Genomic DNA, 18,187 nt, shown 5'->3' with positions numbered 1-18,187 from the left:
GCCATTGCATTCCAGCCTGGGTGACAGTGAGACTCTGTCTCAAAAAAAAAAAAAAAAAAAAAAAAAGGAATAGACTCCCGTAAAATTATGTGAGATAGACACTTCTGAGACTTAGGTATTTTCAAACCATTTCAAATAGAAAATGAAAGTATCAGGAGACAAGTGTGTAACTTTCCAAAAGAAGTTGTGTTCTGTGTCAGTTTTGGGTTACAGAATGACTCAGTTTAAGCCAAAAAAAGTATGTTATTCATTCATTTACACAAAATGCAAAATATTTTCATTCTCTTCTATTATTTATTTAAATTGATAAAATTATATTTATGGTGTACACGTTATTTTTTGATATATGTACACATTGTGGAATGGCTAAATCAAGCTAATTGACATATGCATTACCTCACATACTTTTTTTGTGGTGAGAACACCTAAAATGTACTCTTCACAATTTTCAGGTGTACAATATATTAACTGTAGGCCTATGATGTACCATAGATCTCTTGAATTTATTTCTCCTGTTTAGATGAAATTTTGTATCCTTTGACCAACATTTCCCCAGCCCTTCTACACCCCAGTCTCTGGTTACCACCATTCCACTCTCTGCTTCTATGATTAGACTTTTTTAGATTCCATGTATAAGTGAGATCATTGGCATTTCTCTTTCTGTACCTTAGCTTATTTCACTTATTATAATGTCCTCCAGGTTCATCCATGTCGTTGCAACTGACAGGATTTTCTTCTCTTTGAAGGCTGAATAGTATTCTGTTGTGTGCATATACCACATTTTCTCTATCAGTTCATCTGTTGATGGATACTTAGGTTGATTCCGTATCCTGGCTATTATGAATAATGCTGAAATGAACATGGGAGTGCAGGTACCTCATCAACATACTGATTTCATTTCTTTTGTATTTATGACTAGTGTTGTGACTGCTGGATCGTATGATAGCTCCATCGTTAGTTTTTTGAGGACCCTCCATACTGTTTTCCATAGTGGCTGTACTAATTTACATTCCCAGCAACAGCGTACAGGGGTTTCCTTCTCTTACATCCTCATCAGCACTTGTTCTCTTTCATCTTTTTGATAATCACCATTCTACTCTGTGTGGGGTAGTGTCTCATGGGGTTTTAATTTGCATTTCCTGATGATTAGTCATGTTGAGCATTATTTCATATACCTGTTGGCAATTTGTATGTCATCTCTTGAGAAAACAGGCAAACGCCCTTTGCCTGTTTTTTAATTAGGTTTATTTATTTTCTTGCTATTTAGTTGTTTCAGCTGTTACATATTTTGGATACTAATTTCTTATCAGCTGTATGGTGTGTTTTCAAATATTTTCTCCCATTCTGCAGGTTGTCTCTTCACTCTTGATTGTTTTCTTTGCTGAGCAGAAATTTTTAGTTTGGTGTAATCCCATTTGTCTGCTTTTGCTTTTGTTGCCTATACTTTTAGGGTCATATTTAGAAAATCATTGCCCATACCAGTGTCAGAGCTTTTTCCCTATGTTTTCTTCTAGGAGCTTTATAGTGTCAGGTTTCATGTTTAAGTATTTAATCAATTTTGAGTTGATTTTTGTAAATGATGTGAGATGAGGGTCTAATTTCATTCTTCTGCATGGGGACATTCAGTTTTCCCAGCACCATTTATTGAAGAGACTGTTTTTTCCCCATTGTGTGTTCTCAGCATCATTATTGAAAATCAATTGACCATAAATGTGTGATCTCTCTATTCTATTCATATTTTTTAAGTAAATTATTTTGTGATGAGAAAGGTGGCAAAAATTCTGCATCATCTTTGATATGTAAGAAAAGGCCATTTGGGCACAGATTGGACCTGATTATTTCTCTTTTCAAGAAGGAAGTACCTTATCTCTGTTCTTATTCCAAAGTGACTTAATCTCTATTAATAATTTAGGCAACCAAACATTACTGATTGTAAGGGAAATCTGACTCTAGTCTGTCTGTACTGATCAAGAACTAGGACTACCTCATGGAGCTTTGGTAAAATAAATCTCAACAGCACTCACCAGACGAAGAAAGCTTTTCTTGAACTAGTTTAAGATACTTGGTTATCAGTTGAACACAAATAGTAATTAAAGTTTCATGAATTGACATGTCTATAATTAGCTTCCTAAACTAAGAAGAACAAAAAATGAGTAGTTTGCTAATTCCTATTAGCCTGTGATAAACGTTATTATCTGGGGTTTTTTGGGGTCTGTTTTAAAAATTAACACTTGGGGTCTGATTTATAAAATTTATAAATTGGAAATTGAAATTACTGGATAAAATACAATTTATGTTTTAAAAACATTTTCAAGTGGAAAAAATTACAACTTGGCTGAATAATGATAATTTTTAAACTTAGCCTTTGAGTTCACTATTTAGAGTTCTCTGATAAATTGTTAGAGTTAGAAGTAGTGAGTTCATTGCTTGACTGAATAAATAATTCATATGGCACAAAAGCAGCTTTTCTTTCTCCTCAGTTCCCTTCTCCTCCATTATGTTCACTTTCTCTCTTTTAAAAGGCTCCTTTACAGCCAAATAGCAACCTTGTGTGAATGTGCAAGGACTTGGGCATAGTTTCAACCTCAGTGTTAGCTGAGTATCTGGAGTCATGGAAGAGAATTAAGAATCTGTCTTGAATGTATATTTTCCAGTAGCAACTGAAAAGAAATACAGTAATTATAAACTGCTAGACCTTACGCTTATGGTACAGTTGCCCTGGAAATATCTTTTTAGCAAAATAGGATTTTATTTCTGAATATAGAATCTTTCGTAGTGTCTGCCTCAAAACAAAATTAAGTTTTAAAATTGAGTAGATCATTTAATTTTTTCTAGTTTTTTCAGAAACTCTTTTTTTACTAGACTAAATAACTTTTCAGCATCAGTCTGATAAGCATAGAATTTTAAAAATTCTTTACTTGCTATTTTAGAATTCTTTATTTTCTAAGAAATACAAAGACTGTATTAGGTATTTATGTGGACTTCTTTTTTTCCTACCTTTTATTATAGCACCAACATTGGAATTATGCTAGATTATTTTCTCTCTGCTGTTTAAATCATAAGAGACTCTTTTATTGGGTCAGGGCAATTGTCTTTTTTAGCACAATAATCTTCTTTGACAATGTCACTACTGAAAATTGTGTTTATCCTTCATAAATTAACTACATCCTTATTTTTGTAATACATCATTATCTGATATCCTTTAGAGGTTAGCTAAAAATATTCCTTTAAGTTTGCATGTATTCAGCACATTTCATGGTATAACAAGACTTCTACAGTTATGTAACAGAAATTTAAAATAAAGCAATGGACTGTAATCCAGACTTCTGTTAACTGGAAATTTTTTATGAAGTAGTATTTTGCTGGTATACTGATACTTCACCAGTTACAATGTTTATCCTTAAAGAAGTTTCTAAATAAGACAAAACATTATGTTTAGTAAAATTCAGTGTGGTGTGTTTTACTGTATACTAATTCTTTATATAGTCCATAAGCATAATACATATTCTATATAATACATGTAAAGCATATAATCTGTAATACATAGGATACAAATCTAATATATGAGCTTTATTTTGATATAATCAGACTTTATTCTGTTACCTGTTTGCGTTTTTCAAACTCCAAGTGTTGCCCTTATTTTCATAAGATTTAGTGTTTCAGTCAGTATTAACTTTATCCATAGTCATTGTGATTTTATGAAACATTGTGATTTTAAGTGCTGAACCATTTTTGATGTAAAATGAGTGTAACTATTAGGAATTATTCAAATTTAAGCTTTATGATTTTTCATAATTCTTTTTTTAAATTTTTTTTAATTCATTTTTTATTATTATACTTTAATTTCTAGGGTACATGCGCACAACATGCAGGCTTGTTACATATGTATACATGTGCCATATTGGTGTGCTGTACCCATTAACTCGTCATTTACATTAGGTATATCTCCTAATGCTATCCCTCCCCCGTGTCCCCTCCCCACAATAGACCCTGGTGTGTGATGTTCCCCTTCCTGTGTCCAAGTGATCTCATTGTTCAATTCCCACCTATGAGTGAGAACATGCAGTGTTTGGTTTTCTGTTTTTGTGATAGTTTGCTGAGAATGATGGTTTCCAGCTGCATCCATGTCCCTATGAAGGACACAAATTCATCCTTTTTTATGGCTGCATAGTATTCCGTGGTGTATATGTGCCACATTTTCTTAATCCAGTCTGTCACTGATGGACATTTGGGTTGATTCCAAGTCTTTGCTATTGGGAATAGTGCCGCAATAAACATACGTGTGCATATGCCTTTATAGCAGCATGATTTATAATCCTTTGGGTATATCCCCAGTAATGGGATGGCTGGGTCAAATGGTATTTCTAGTTCTAGATCCTTGAGGAATCGCCACACTGTCTTCTACAATGGTTGAACTAGTTTACAGTCCCACCAACAGTGTAAAAGTGTTCCTATTTCTCCACATCCTCTCCAGCACCTGTTGTTTCCTGATTTTTTTAATGATTGCCATTCTAACTGGTGTGAGATGGTATCTCATTGTGGGTTTGATTTGCATTTCTCTGATGGCCAGTGATGATTTTTCATAATTCTACTTCAGTCGTCACAAAAAACAGAAATTTGGGTTCTTATTAGCCCGTTTAGTGCCAACACTGGCATTTTTGAAATACATTTCTAAGGAGGATGGTGAGTGTTTCACTTTACCAGTTGCTGCATGACAAGCCACCCCAATGTTTAATGGCTTAAAACATCAGTAATTCATTATTTCTCATAATTTTGAGAGTTGACTGAGTGAGTCTTCTGCTTTGCGTGGTCTTGGCTGGGGTGCTAGGAAAGAGGGCAGTCTGCAGTGGCCTCACTTACATGGCTAGCAGTGGATGCAGGCTGCTGGCTTGGAGCACAGTTGGGGGTGGCCTGGGTGCCTCAGCTCTCCTTAAGTGTGCCTCTCTGTGAAGTTAGTTGGGCTTCCTTACAACATGGCAGCTGGATTCCAAAAAGAAATGTTCCAAAGGCAAAGAAGCTGTAGCCTTTTAAAGGGCCATGTTTAGAAGTTGCTTAGCATTACTTCTGCCCATTCTGTTGATCAAAACAAGTCACAGGGCCAGCCTAGATAAACAGGAAGAGAAATAGGCTTCATTTGTTAAAGATGGAGTAGCAAGATTACACTGTAGAAGAGCAAATAGGATGGGATATATTGTTGCAGCCATCTATGGAAATGCAAACTACCGCAAGGAAGTGCAGTTTTTGCTGAGCATGGGTATTTGCCATTACCACATTTCAGAAACTGGTATAGTCAGGCCCACATGGATTTGAGCACTGGATTTACATACACTAGGGTCACTTAAGGGCCATCAGCCACTGTCTTCTCATCTGTATGACACTAGTAGTATCAACCTCATAGCATTGACAGTTAAGTGAGATAATTTGGAAGTACACAACATAGTGCTGGAAATTCCATTACTCCCATCTTGTTTCTTTTCCCATGTCCCTCATGTTTGATTGATTTTTATATTTGTGATTATAGTACTTAAAGGTATGTTTTAAAGATAAATCATAAATCATAATTTATCTAAAGTCTTTGTCTTACCAAGATAGTTCAGTAGTTCCAATCTGAATAAAGTTTATAACATTAGCATAATTTATAGATCTAATCTGAATAAAGTTTATAACATTAGCATAATTTGTAGATCTTCTAATACAAGCATCTAATGCTAGAATTCTTATAAACCACTGTATATAGGCTATTCACAATGTAATGAGCTACTAATTGGTAGAGATAAACAAGTGGCTATTTGCCATAGTTCTACATTCTATTCTACCTTCTATTTTGCAGAAAAGTCTTACATCTTTCCTAAGCCATCTTTTTAGATCAATTCCAGAATGTGTTTAATATCTAATTGACAAGTCCCTAGCCAGAGAGATTGAGATACTGAATCAGAGAAAGAAGTCTAAAGAGATAATTTTCCAATGATCATTTCTAAAGAAGGAATAGAGATAAAATATTTTTTTTTTTTTTTTTTTTTTTTGAGACGGAGTCTCGCTGTGTCTCCCAGGCTGGAGTGCAGTGGCATGATCTCGGCTCACTGCAAGCTCCGCCTCCCGGGTTCACGCCATTCTCCCGCCTCAGCCTCCCAAGTAGCTGAGACTACAGGCGCCCGCCACCACGCCCGGCTAGTTTTTTTTTTTTTTTGTATTTTTAGTAGAGACGGGGTTTCACCATGTTAGCCAGGATAGTCTCCATCTCCTGACCTCGTGATCCACCCGCCTCGGCCTCCCAAAGTGCTGGGATTACAGGCTTGAGCCACCGCGCCCGGCCGAGATAAAATATTTTAAAACAGGTATTAAATAGTCACAGTCAAAGGTTTGATTATGAGTCAGCTTTGTTGGTTTTAGTCTCAGTAGTCACCAGCACCACCAACCTGTCATTTTGGCAATACATAGTTTTGGTCACCAGGTGAAGGAGTCATAGAAAACCAGTACTACTACTTACAGAAAATGAACTGAAAGCACATGTCCTGATTTGTTCTTGAAGATAAGACTGAGGTGAATATTGCTTCAAACAGTATCAGCAAAATACAAAATCAAGTAAAATATTACATTAAATATAACAATTGAAAGAATGGGGATAGACATAAAGAAGAACTTTTGGATGCTACTGATTAGATATTAGAATAAGTTTCTCAGGAGAATATTTTAAAGAATTTAACAAATGGCAGTGTTATGAATTATGTGGGCAGTGCTTAAAGTGGGAACAGAGCAAAATAAGTGGATTTAGTTTTGTCAAGTGTGTATTCAGAGTTAGGGGGAACATTTTATTTCTTCTGAAACAATGATGTTAGAATCCCATTCCGTCTTTTCATTTTCAAACACTGACTATAAGTGACTTTGGGAGAAGCTTTTACGTTTTATATAAAGCACTTTTTTTTTGTGCATAGCGCTAAGTGGGCACCTTTAAAATTACCTACTTGTATAGCAGTTAATTTAAAGAATATGTTCATACATATTACTATATTTTCTCGATTCTAAGAGCTCATCGATTGTAAGGCACATTCTTTGATTTAATAACAACTTTTTAATGTCTCTTTTTGGAAAAATAGAACACTTTTCATGGGGGAGGAGGAGCATTTATCTAAGGATTATTATGAATTCCTTTGGGCCATAGTAACTGTAGCAAATGCTGCTTTTCCTGATCTTTAACACTTTTAGGATTGATAATGTCGTTCTGAGCCATGTCCAGGAATTACTTTGGCGAGGTTTCCATTTCCTATTTAATTAAAAATTTTTTTTTTACTTTTTTTCTCTTGAAAGTCATCCAGAAGACTTTAACAGCCAGATATTTGGTATCTGCTCAGAATTATCACTTGTGAAACCTTCATTAAATATAATTCAGCCACATGTTACAGGAAGTTCTGCATATATAATAACTTTTTGTTTCAATGCTGCATTATACTGATCTTTAAAAAGACATTTTAAGAGGTAATTTACAGATTTAAAATGCAGTTAAAATTTAGCTGTGCATAGTTCTATTGATGCTGATAAGTGACCGAAGGTAAATTCTTGGTCATGTCTAAGTTCACACAGAGATACAGTAATACACATGGATATAATACAAAGCATTATAGTATTTTGTGTAGTGTCTCTTTTGTTGTCATTAAAAGTTCTTTTGATATCTTCGGTAAGACTCCTATTGATTTGAAAAATGTTAATGTGAAAAAATGTGCTTTAAGAGTTGAGAAAGTGAATTATTCCTTTTTTTCTCACAGCAGCTGTTTAAGGAAAACAGAGGAGGCATTGGATAATATTCTTATTAAGGTAAAGAATCTGGTTGTTTGAGACCTCAAGTCACATAGCAAGTAGTCCACCTGGAATTATGAACCAGGTGTTCAGGACTTCCAGATATTTGTGCTGTCTACTATGCTGCATTTTCAACAGTAATTCATTTATCTGTGGGTTAAATTCAATTTAATGAGACTAATTTATTCAACAAATATTTATTAAATGCTATTATTGCCAGTTATTGTGTTAAATGATAGTGTAAGACAATAAACAAGACAGATACCTTTCCGTATCCTCACAAAACCAGCAGCTTTGGAAAAGACTAAAACTAAACAAATAATTACAACTAAGATGAACATTAAGGGAGAAATCATAAGATAATAGGAAAGAATATAACAGGCCGACTTAACCTGCTCTGGGATCGTAGAGGAGTGTTGAATGTCAACTGAGGGTAGGACATGAGAAATAACTTTTGGGCTGAGATTGGAAGAATCAGCATGAGTTAGCTTAAGCCTAGGAATTAGGAGAAAGGTTAGGATGGAACATTGCAGGCAACAGAAATAGCATCTACAAAAGTAAAAGGAATAACTAAAAGGATTCCAGTGTGAGCATTGAAAAGAAGGATAAGTAAATGTAAAGAAGAATGTAGGAAAGAGATTATGCGTTCTTCAGGATTTTTTGACCTATATCCTAAGGGATATTGGGAAGCCATGGAAAGGTTTTAAGCATTGGGGTATATACCATGATTAAATTTTTCATTTGAAAATCATGAGTCTGACTACAGTATATATAGATGCAATGTTGTTAGATGCTATTTCTGTAGGCCAGGTTGGAGATGACGGTTACAGCAGTTGATTTGGAGAGAAAGGAATAGATTTGAAATTTGGGATGTGGACAAAGCCTTGTATTTGACAGAAATATAAAACTATTAATAGTATTGTTATTGTTCTACCTATAGAATTTGATTGTAAGATTATCTCTAAAATACTTTCAGTAACTTGTACTTAATGTTAGGATGAAGTGATTATATTATAAATAGAATTTAGAAAACATCATTCTTTAAAAAATAATTTTTGAATTATGCTAATTCTTGTTATTGTTTGTTTGACTTCATTAAATAATATAGGGAGTATAGGGAGAACTTAGTTTTAAAAGACAAATTGACTTCCTAGTTTATACATAAAACGTAAGTACTTCTGTACACATATAATGTGTATATATATGTAGTGCAGGTCATCTTGTTTACACCACTTGTTGATGAATATCAGATTTGGAAGGTGACTTTTTGGGATTTTCCTGTTGGTTGATTGATTGAAACTTACTTGAAGAATTTAATCCTTTTGTTTCAAATAGCTTTACTTTTTCATGATTATTCAAAGAATTTATTGCTGGATCATTGGCTCTAGAAATAGACTGCTGGTTAAATTAAAAGATGCCAGAGGAAACATTTTGGAAACAGACTTTACAAAATTCCTTATGAACTTCTGTACTTTCTTAACCAATCTTATTTCTTTCATGTGCCTATGGCTGTTATTAGCCTGTTGTATCAGGGATACCACAGTCAAGTACCTATAAGGGCCTTAACTATAAAGAATTAGGCCATTTAGGGAAATAATAATGAGACTGGAGAATCTGTGCTCATCTAACTGGGTAAAGGGACAGCTAATATTCTGCTCCATTGGATGGTGATCATGGGAGTATTCAGGCTGATTGTTACCCAGTATTTCAGTTTTTCCAAAGGATCCTAAAATGCAGATTTTTATGTAAATTAGTTGGTAACTAATTCAGGTGTTTTTAAGATACTCTGTAACAATAACTCTACAGGGCAAAATCGACCTGTAGAATATGTTTGGCCAATAGGCCTCTCTTTTATAGCCTTGACCTTATAGAAATCTTCAATATTTATTTAAAAGTAAGAGGTTAAAAGTATTTCTAGGTAAAGTGAATGCCAAAAGAAGGGAGGAAGGGAAGGAATAATTGAGATACTTTTTAAAAGAAGTACAAAACCAGTTATCTAGGTTATATTTTTAGTTTAAACTAAGTTCAGAAAGAAATTCACTGTCCTGAGAATAATTTTCCTATGCTTCACAGCATACTTCTAGCAACTTCAGCCATCTGCATGTGTTTAACTGGGAACTCAGAGGAGGATGAGAATGCACAGGGCATGGAGAGCCAATGAATTGAAGATGAGAGTGTGGTGGTTCTCTGAAACTGTTGTGAGCAGAGTACAGCAGGAACAAGAGACAGTTGATATTGGAGCAAAATCATTCTGTAAGAACATAGCAATCTGAGTACATCATGGGCCCCTGAAAGCATTACTAGACTAAAAGCATAATTTTTTATACTGATGATCAAGAAGAGGTCATATTGGTACACTAAGATTGAATAACTCCACTCCCAATAGCAAATGTAGTACACAATCACTGTAGGAAATTAGGAAAATATACAAAAGGTAGCGTATGGTTTTTTTTTTAAAGCTAGGAATAGGTAAAATTCTAAGGTTTTCTAAAAGTAATTAAAATAGAACTTGGCAATTGTTAGTTTCCTAATAGCTAATTAGTTTCCAAATTAGTCTAATTTGGCTTAAATAAAAAGAATATTGGTTGGCTCACATAAGAAAGTACATATATTAGGATTAGTTATGCCAATGGCTCAGTGATTTTTTCAAGGACTCAGTTTGTCATCTACTCTATGCTTTATCCATAGTATTTCCTTTATCCCAGCACTGTAGTTGCCAAATGGCTGCTGGCTGTAATCAGGATTGTGTTTCCTCCTTCAGATCCAAAGAGAGAAGAATACACTTCTCTTGGCATTCTCATGGGTAATATATGTTCTTTTCCCTGAGAAGTCCTCATGCACTCCTGCCCCTAACTTGCTCCTTATTGTCCTAAATTAGCTTAATTCTAAATATGCCTAAACTAATCATTGGCAAAAGGGATGAGCTTACCATAATGGATTAGATTAATGGTCTACCCTTGCAGCTCAGGACAGTCAGCTTACCCTGAGGCACATTGACTACTGGGAGAGATGTGGATATAGAAATCCAATCATGGATCATTAGGAAGAAGGAAGCGTTGGATAGGCACTTAGCTTGGTCCACCATGGGTGCATTAAGGATTGTGTATTATGTCTTTTACCTACATGAAACACCACCTTCCCCTATCAAGCATGTAAGTATGAAGTCAAGTCCCGGTCAATCTACTCTCTGTCTCCTGTGTTTCAAGCACTCTCGTTAGCAGAGCTTGTGTAGCTTTGGAGTTGAATAATTTTTTTTTTTCCAAAAATTCTCTTCTCATTTAACAGACACCTATCTGTACAGTAAACTATGTGGACCATAAATGGAACCAAGCTAGTTTAGGAAAATACAATTTCTTAAATAAATTACTTTTAAAAAGTATATTTTCTTTCAGCTCTTCTCTCCAAAGGTGTTTTGTATCATAACCTCTGTAGTAAATAGTGTCATCCTTATTGTCTGATTGTAAAGGTGAAGTATAATTTATGGGATAATTTACAAAGCAAAAAAGAAATACTTATTTTTAAAGTTTAAAATTTTTCTGTGTAGAAAATACTATAATAATGCATGATTTTAAGAATCTGTTATTTTGGCTAAAATATTTAACCAGCCAACCATATATCTTATTTCTTTCAGTTGCTAGATTTCTGAATGTTAGCCAAATATTTTAGTATCTGGGTCACATAGTCATTACAAACAAATCTAGGCCAAAATGGTTTATGCTTCTCAGTTGCCAGCTCAGTTCTCTCTTTGACTTTTTATTATTTGTTTCTCTTTGAACTAAACTTTATTTACTTATATTAGCACAGTACTGTGTTAATTCTTTGTGTGGAACTGGTCTTCTTGTGTCATTTTGCCCTAAATCAAGGAAACAAATAAATGACTGTGCTCTTGGCTGTTATGTTTTAGAATTGTTACTGTACAAAAGGTCACACATGTTAAATTACCTACTGCAGTGCTAATTATTGTGAAACCTTGTTCAAAATGTCTGTTTTGGCACTTCTACTGTAACAGTTTTTAAAGATCCAACCTGTGTGCATTTTGGTATTGAAATCCTCAAAACTCCTAAAGACCCCATGTTAATTTAAAATGCAAAGTTGTTTCACCTTTTAATACTAGATGAGATAGCTTTTTTCTTAAAGTAAAATGAGAAGTCTTATGTGTTATAATAATAGAGGTAAGGGCAGGGAGAGAGAGGGAAAGAAGAAAGGAGTACATTGGAGTAACAGAAATTCCACCTTCATTTATAAAGTGCTATAGGCTCTAAAATTCCATTCTGAAATACTGTTCTGACTTTGAAAGGGGTATGTTTAGTGCCAGCTTCTGTTAACACAGGAACCATAGTTTTTCTGTTGTTAAAACTAAGAACTTTATACCTTTTGGAATTTTAAATATTTTTTCTCTATGTTTATAATGCTTTTAATTATGTTTACTATTAACTGATGTTATTAACTATGTTTATCATTTGTACACTCTATTCTGTTTGAAAGTACAAAGTGATACCATAGATACTTCCTGAAGTTTTCTAGAAAAATCAAATTTTTTTTCATCTTTATTCATAGCATCATTGTACATTCAGTTAGTAAAATTTCCAGATAACAAACACCTATCTTCTTTGTTTGCTAGAATAGTTAATCTCAACCCTTCTTATTATAAAATATCATAGTGACTCTGGATTGTTGATGAAACTTTCTTAAGACAGTGTCTTCAGCAAGACACTACCTCAGGGCTACTGAAGTATGTCATAGGGCCGTTTGTCCTTTCAAAAACAATTCTCAGTAGCTATTGTTGCTTTGCATTTTTATAAAGTGTCTGTTTTTTCAAAGCTTGATATTAATTCTTATAGCTACTAGTGTGCAGAGAAGGGTGTCTGTGAATAAAGTAAGAGAAAGAATGTTCATAATAGGTTTGAAGAGCACTTCAATGAGTAAAGTACTTGGACTTTACAATGTTTGCTTTTACTTCACTAAGTCCTGCCCTGTGCCCCTCCCCCTGTCCCTTTATACCCTAGCCTCTTTTTAACATGGTACTTGGCAATGTTCCAGGTAGTTATTGTAAGAAGGATGAACTTAGACTTGGAGCTAGACAAACATGAAGGGAACTAAAACAGTATAATTTAATAGCTGTGGGACCTTAAGCAAGTTCACAGCTGTAAAATGGGTTTGTATATACTATCTCTCAGGGTTGTAAGGATTAAATATAATAGATCTAGTTTAGGAGGTATTTTAACAAATGCTATTCCTTTCCTTATACTTTAAGATAAATGACGCATTACTTTGGAAATGGCATTTGCCTATTTTATTATGATGCTATAAAGTTTAAAGCGTCAGTATCCCTAAAATATGATAGCTGTAAAGCTCTCTTTAATTTTCGGAAATGAATAGTATGTGACAAGATATTATGGTTAATTTGGTGGATCAGATGAATAAAATGTGCTGAAATATTTTGGAGACTGAAAGTATAAAATTAGATGCAAAAAAATACAGGTTTTTTATCCAGGTCTAATCATGTTGAAATATTTTATTAATATCCTCAGAGAGTATGTAAATTAGTGAGTTATTTTTTTAATGCAACGGTAAATACCTAGAAACCATGTATACACTTAAAGTAAAATTTCACAGAGTTCTGAGGGCCATTTTGCATTTACTAGTGCCACAGTAGTGGCATTAGAGTGAGCTGCAGTAACCTGAAACAGTACAGCATGGATGCTCTAATAAATTGCGTGTCTGTTATTATGGAATTTTATAACTGTTCATACCTTTTATTTAATGCATTCACAGGTCAGATTATAGGATATTTTTCATTTAGTAAGTATACTAAATCCATACCTTATACCATTGAGTTTTGGTAGTACCAGAGGGAAAAAAGAAGAAAAGCATGGCCTCTGTCTTTAAGGAACTGTTTAACAGTCATATGAATCACTTGATTGAGAAGATCCATATTTGTAATATAATGAATTCCACAAAAATTGCCTGTTAAAAATTTTTGAAAAAGTGGGGGTGAGATTGAATATACCTAAGCTTTATTGTTGATTTTTGTTGGCCAGGCCAAATTTGTGAACATTTTACATTATCAGCTGTACTGAAATACATTTGTATGCTCTACTGAATATAGGAAACATAATTTAATATTTAATTTAAACTCCAGATTACTATCATTTATAGGCATTCTATGCATTAAACTGTTTTGCCTCTACTTTCTTCCTCAGTAACACTTTTAGGGCATTTTGATGCATTGGAAAGAAAAGGCAGTTGCAAGCTGCTGGCTCTAGCAAATCAGAGCTAATCAACCTGAGGATAATGTTTGCACTTTCCCACTTCCAAGTCTTTGATCAAACTGCTCTCTGCCTTTGCTACCACTACCACAGGTTGGTCCTTTCCCCCTAATCTAAACTCTCTCTGACTAGCCCTGAGTTTACTTTTTATAGCTGTCACTGTCTACCATCTCCTTCATCTTGAATATACCAGGACAGACTGGGACGTTCCAGAAAAAAACAGACATAATACTTAAGTCGTCTTTGCTACCTAATTTGTCCTCACTGCCAATTAGTTAATTTATTTTTTACTTTTTGTTTTATTGAATTTTGTAAAGACAGGGTCTTGCTGTGTCACACAGGCTCCTCTCAAACTCCTGGACTCAAGTAATCCTCCCACCTCAGCCTCTCAAAGTACTAGGATTAGAAGGCGTGAGCCACTGCGACTGGTCATAATTTAAATAATCCTTTAGATTCCTGTCTCTGTCCATTTTCAAAGCCAGGGTTACGCTATCGTAACATACCCCATGATGCACACCATTGCTAAAACAATCTTCCTGAAGTACTAATTAGATTTTTGAGCAGAGAATAAAACCATCCTTTCCAGCGTTGGCAAATACTCAATGTACTGTTCTGAAATACCTGTAGTACTTCCAAGTTTCTGCTTTGTGCTCACACTTTTCTTTGACCTGAAATGCAATTTCTGTCTATAAAAATCTTAGTCATTATGAGGTCTAGCAAAGATCTTTTTCTTTTATGAAGCCTTCCTATCGACCCTAACTAAAATCTCTTCTCTGAGTTCCCAGCTTATAAGCTGGAGCAAGACTTCAGTGATCCTTGGAAGAAAGTGGGAGGTTATTTTCCCAATGAGATTCCAGGAAAGTTTAATGTCTTATAGTTCAGTCCCCTTTAGTGTTCCACATACAGTTAGTGCTCAAATATTTGATAATTGACCTACTCACAAATTTTTTTGTGCGAAATTGCTAGCTATTCTCTATCCAAGAAGTAATGAAGTGTATAAGCTTCTTCAACTCTTTGTTGAGCCCGGGTCTCTTACTTATTTCTGTATCCTATCTACTCTTGAGTAGTGGGGTCATCGGAAAGCAACCACTGGCTTTGGGGATAAGTTGTGTGTATTTTGGAGGAGGAAGTAAAGGTGTTACTGGACTTTTAAAACAAGCTTTTTCTGTTTTAAAGTATTTTGCTTCCCGTTAGTATATTTATAAGATGATATTGGTATATGTAGTGTCTTGGCTATTTATTCCCCTTTCTCTTTAACACAATATTCTCAAACTTTGGTGTGATACTGAATTAGAATCTCTAGGAGTGTGGCCTAGGACTCTACACTTTTACTAAGAATCAGTTGAGATGCTTATGAAGGTGGTGGTAGTAGTGATAATGGTAGTGATGATGATGATAATTGTAATAGCTGTGCTTTTGAAGGCTTATGATGTACTTACTGAACTTTTCTAGGCAGTTTGCAGCTATTAACCTAATGTTCACAGCAATCCTATGTAGTAATATGCTATTATCTTCATTATACAAATGGAGAAACTGAGGCAGATATAAATTAAGTAACTTGTCACCAAAACAACTTTCTTATAAATACGTCAAGAATTCATGAAAAGGATGAGGCATATTTTTTTGGTTGATAGTTTTTAAACTCACTTTCTAAAGGATTGCTTTAAGTAATGTGAATAATATGAATGTAAACTGGTTCTTATATAAGTTGAAATAGCAATATGCCAACTCTATATAGAATACTTTAACAACTAGACCTAAATATAGATACTTGCTCTTGCTTTTAGGAAACCTGTCACAATTCTTAGTGAAAAAGTAGGCATGCACCCAAAAACTTAGAACATTGAGGAAACTTTTTAAATAATTACACTTTCTAAAATACATGATATTATATATATAGTCATCCCTCAGTATCCTCAGGTGGTTGGTGCCGGGACACCCTCAGATACCAAAATCCAAATACTGTGCCATAGTATTTGCATATAACCTATGCATATCCTCTCATGTACTTTATTTATTTATTTATTTATTTATTTATTTATTTATTTATTGAGACATGGTCTTGCTCTGTCATGCAGTCTTGAGTGCGTGCACTGGTACAATCATGGCTCACTGCAGCCTTGACCTCCTGGGCTCAATCCTCCCACTTCAGCCTCCCAAGTAGCTGGGACCACAGGCACGCACCACCATGCCCAGCTAACTTTTGAACTTTTTTGTACAGATAGAGTTTCATTGTGTCACCCAGGCTAGTCTTAAACTCCTGGGCTCAAGCGATCTTCCCACCTTGGCCTCTCAAAGTGTTGGGATTACAGGCGTGAGCCACTGCACCCACCCATCCTCTCATGTACGTTAAATCATCTCTAGCTTACTTATTATAACTGATATAATATAAATGCTATGTAAATCGCTGTTATATTGATTTTTATTTGTATTATTTTTTGTTGTGTTGTTTTTTAAATTTTTTCTGAATATTTGTGTGTGTATTGAGATGTTACTTTGGGATCTAATATAATTCAGGTAAAACTCATTAAGCATATATTGTCTGTTTTAGTAGCATAATTCTTGGTTTTATATGCTAAAATATTTATCTTTTTAATAATAAATGATAAGAATATTTTATACCCTTTTATTTCATAGACTATGGGAAGTGGAGTAGGTAGTGAAAGAGGTGACTGTGGTGGTAGTATGGTGGAAGTAATTTGTTTAACATCACTGCCTGTCCAAAATAGTTTTGATGAATGATTTTAGGTGTTGCCTAGTAAGTGCTTTGACTTTTGAAACCAGTTGAACAAACAAGCATGTTGTGCTTTACTAGAAACATCTTGTAAGTTCTGATTCTGAATAGACAATGGAATCTAAATTGAGTTAGTGGAGGACATATCTTTACAACTAAATCTAAAGTGTTTCAACTCTTTCTTTTTTTAATCTCCTGTTTATTTTTCTTGTAAAATTAATATTTTTGATTGACCAATCATAATTGCATACATTCATGGGGTACATTGTGATGTTTTGATATATGTATACAATGTGATGTGCTTATGCTAATTAACATATCTGTCACCTCACCTGTAATATTTTATAGTGAGACGTTTGAAATTTACTTTATTATTTTGAAATACTTAACACATTATTATTGACTCTTGTCACCTTGCTACGCAATAGATCTCAAACTTATTCTTCCTCTCTATCTGAAACTTTGTACCCCCTGATCAACTTCCCCCACCACCCTCCTACCCTAGCCTCTGGTAACCATTGTTCTATTCTCTACCGAATTCTATGAATTTAGCCTTATTAGATTCCACACATAAGTGAGATCATATGGTATTTGTCTTTCTCTGCCTGACTTATTTCACTTAGCATAATATCCTCCAGATTCATCCATGTTGTTGCAAATGACAGAATTTTCCCCTTTTTAAATGCTGAATAGTATTCTGTTGTGTTTATGTACCCCGTTTTCTTGATTTCATCCATTGATACACACCTAGGTGTTTCCATATCCTGGCTATTGTAAATAATGCAACAATGAACATAGGAGTGCGGATATCGCTTTGACATATTGACTCCAGTTCCTTTGGATATATAACCAGAATTGGGATCACTGGATCATACAGTAGTTCTATTTTTAGTTTTTTTGGGGAAACCTCCATACTATTTTCCATAATAGCTGAACTAATTTGCATTCCCACCAACAATGTACTTGTAAGAGTTATCTTTTCTCCACACCCTGTCCAACATTTACCTTTCATCTTTTTAATAAAAGCTACTGTAACAGGTATAAAGTAATATTACATTGCGGTTTTAATTTGTAATTCTCTAGTAATTAGTGATGCTGAGCATTTTTTCTTGCACCAGTTGGCTACTCATGTGTCTTCTGAGAAATGTCTGTTCAGGTTCTTTGCTCATTTTAAAAAATTGGGCGATTTGTTATTTTGTTATTGAGTTGTTTGAGTTTCTTAAATATTTTAGATATTAACCCCTTGTTAAATGTATGATTTGCAGATATTTCTTTTTATATATCCTGTTTACAAATTTTCTGAACTTCTCTTGCTGCTCATTTATGTAAAGTTGGGATGAGTTATGTCACCTGAAGCAGTCAAGATAAGACTGTTTCTACTGCTATCCATGTG

The 18,187-nt window shown here is 34.4% G+C and overlaps 1 protein-coding gene across 16 annotated transcripts in view; it reads left to right on the top strand.

Moving 5' to 3' along the window:
* LOC105479938 (zinc finger E-box binding homeobox 1) overlaps positions 1–18,187 on the top strand; it is a 184,925-nt gene that overhangs the window by 29,322 nt on the left and 137,416 nt on the right. The window contains exon 2 of one of the 16 annotated variants that reach the window (XM_071070258.1): positions 7,761–7,809. The exons of 14 other annotated variants lie outside the window; for them this stretch is intronic. The gene's annotated coding sequence lies outside the window, so the exon portion shown is untranslated. One more of the 16 variants, XM_011738286.3, reaches the window with a different exon arrangement.

Source organism: Macaca nemestrina, chromosome 9, assembly GCF_043159975.1.
Source record: "Macaca nemestrina isolate mMacNem1 chromosome 9, mMacNem.hap1, whole genome shotgun sequence".
NCBI classification, from domain to species: domain Eukaryota; kingdom Metazoa; phylum Chordata; class Mammalia; order Primates; family Cercopithecidae; genus Macaca; species Macaca nemestrina.
The sequence above is the reverse complement of the archived record's forward strand: the minus strand, read 5'-3'. Positions and strand labels throughout refer to the sequence as shown.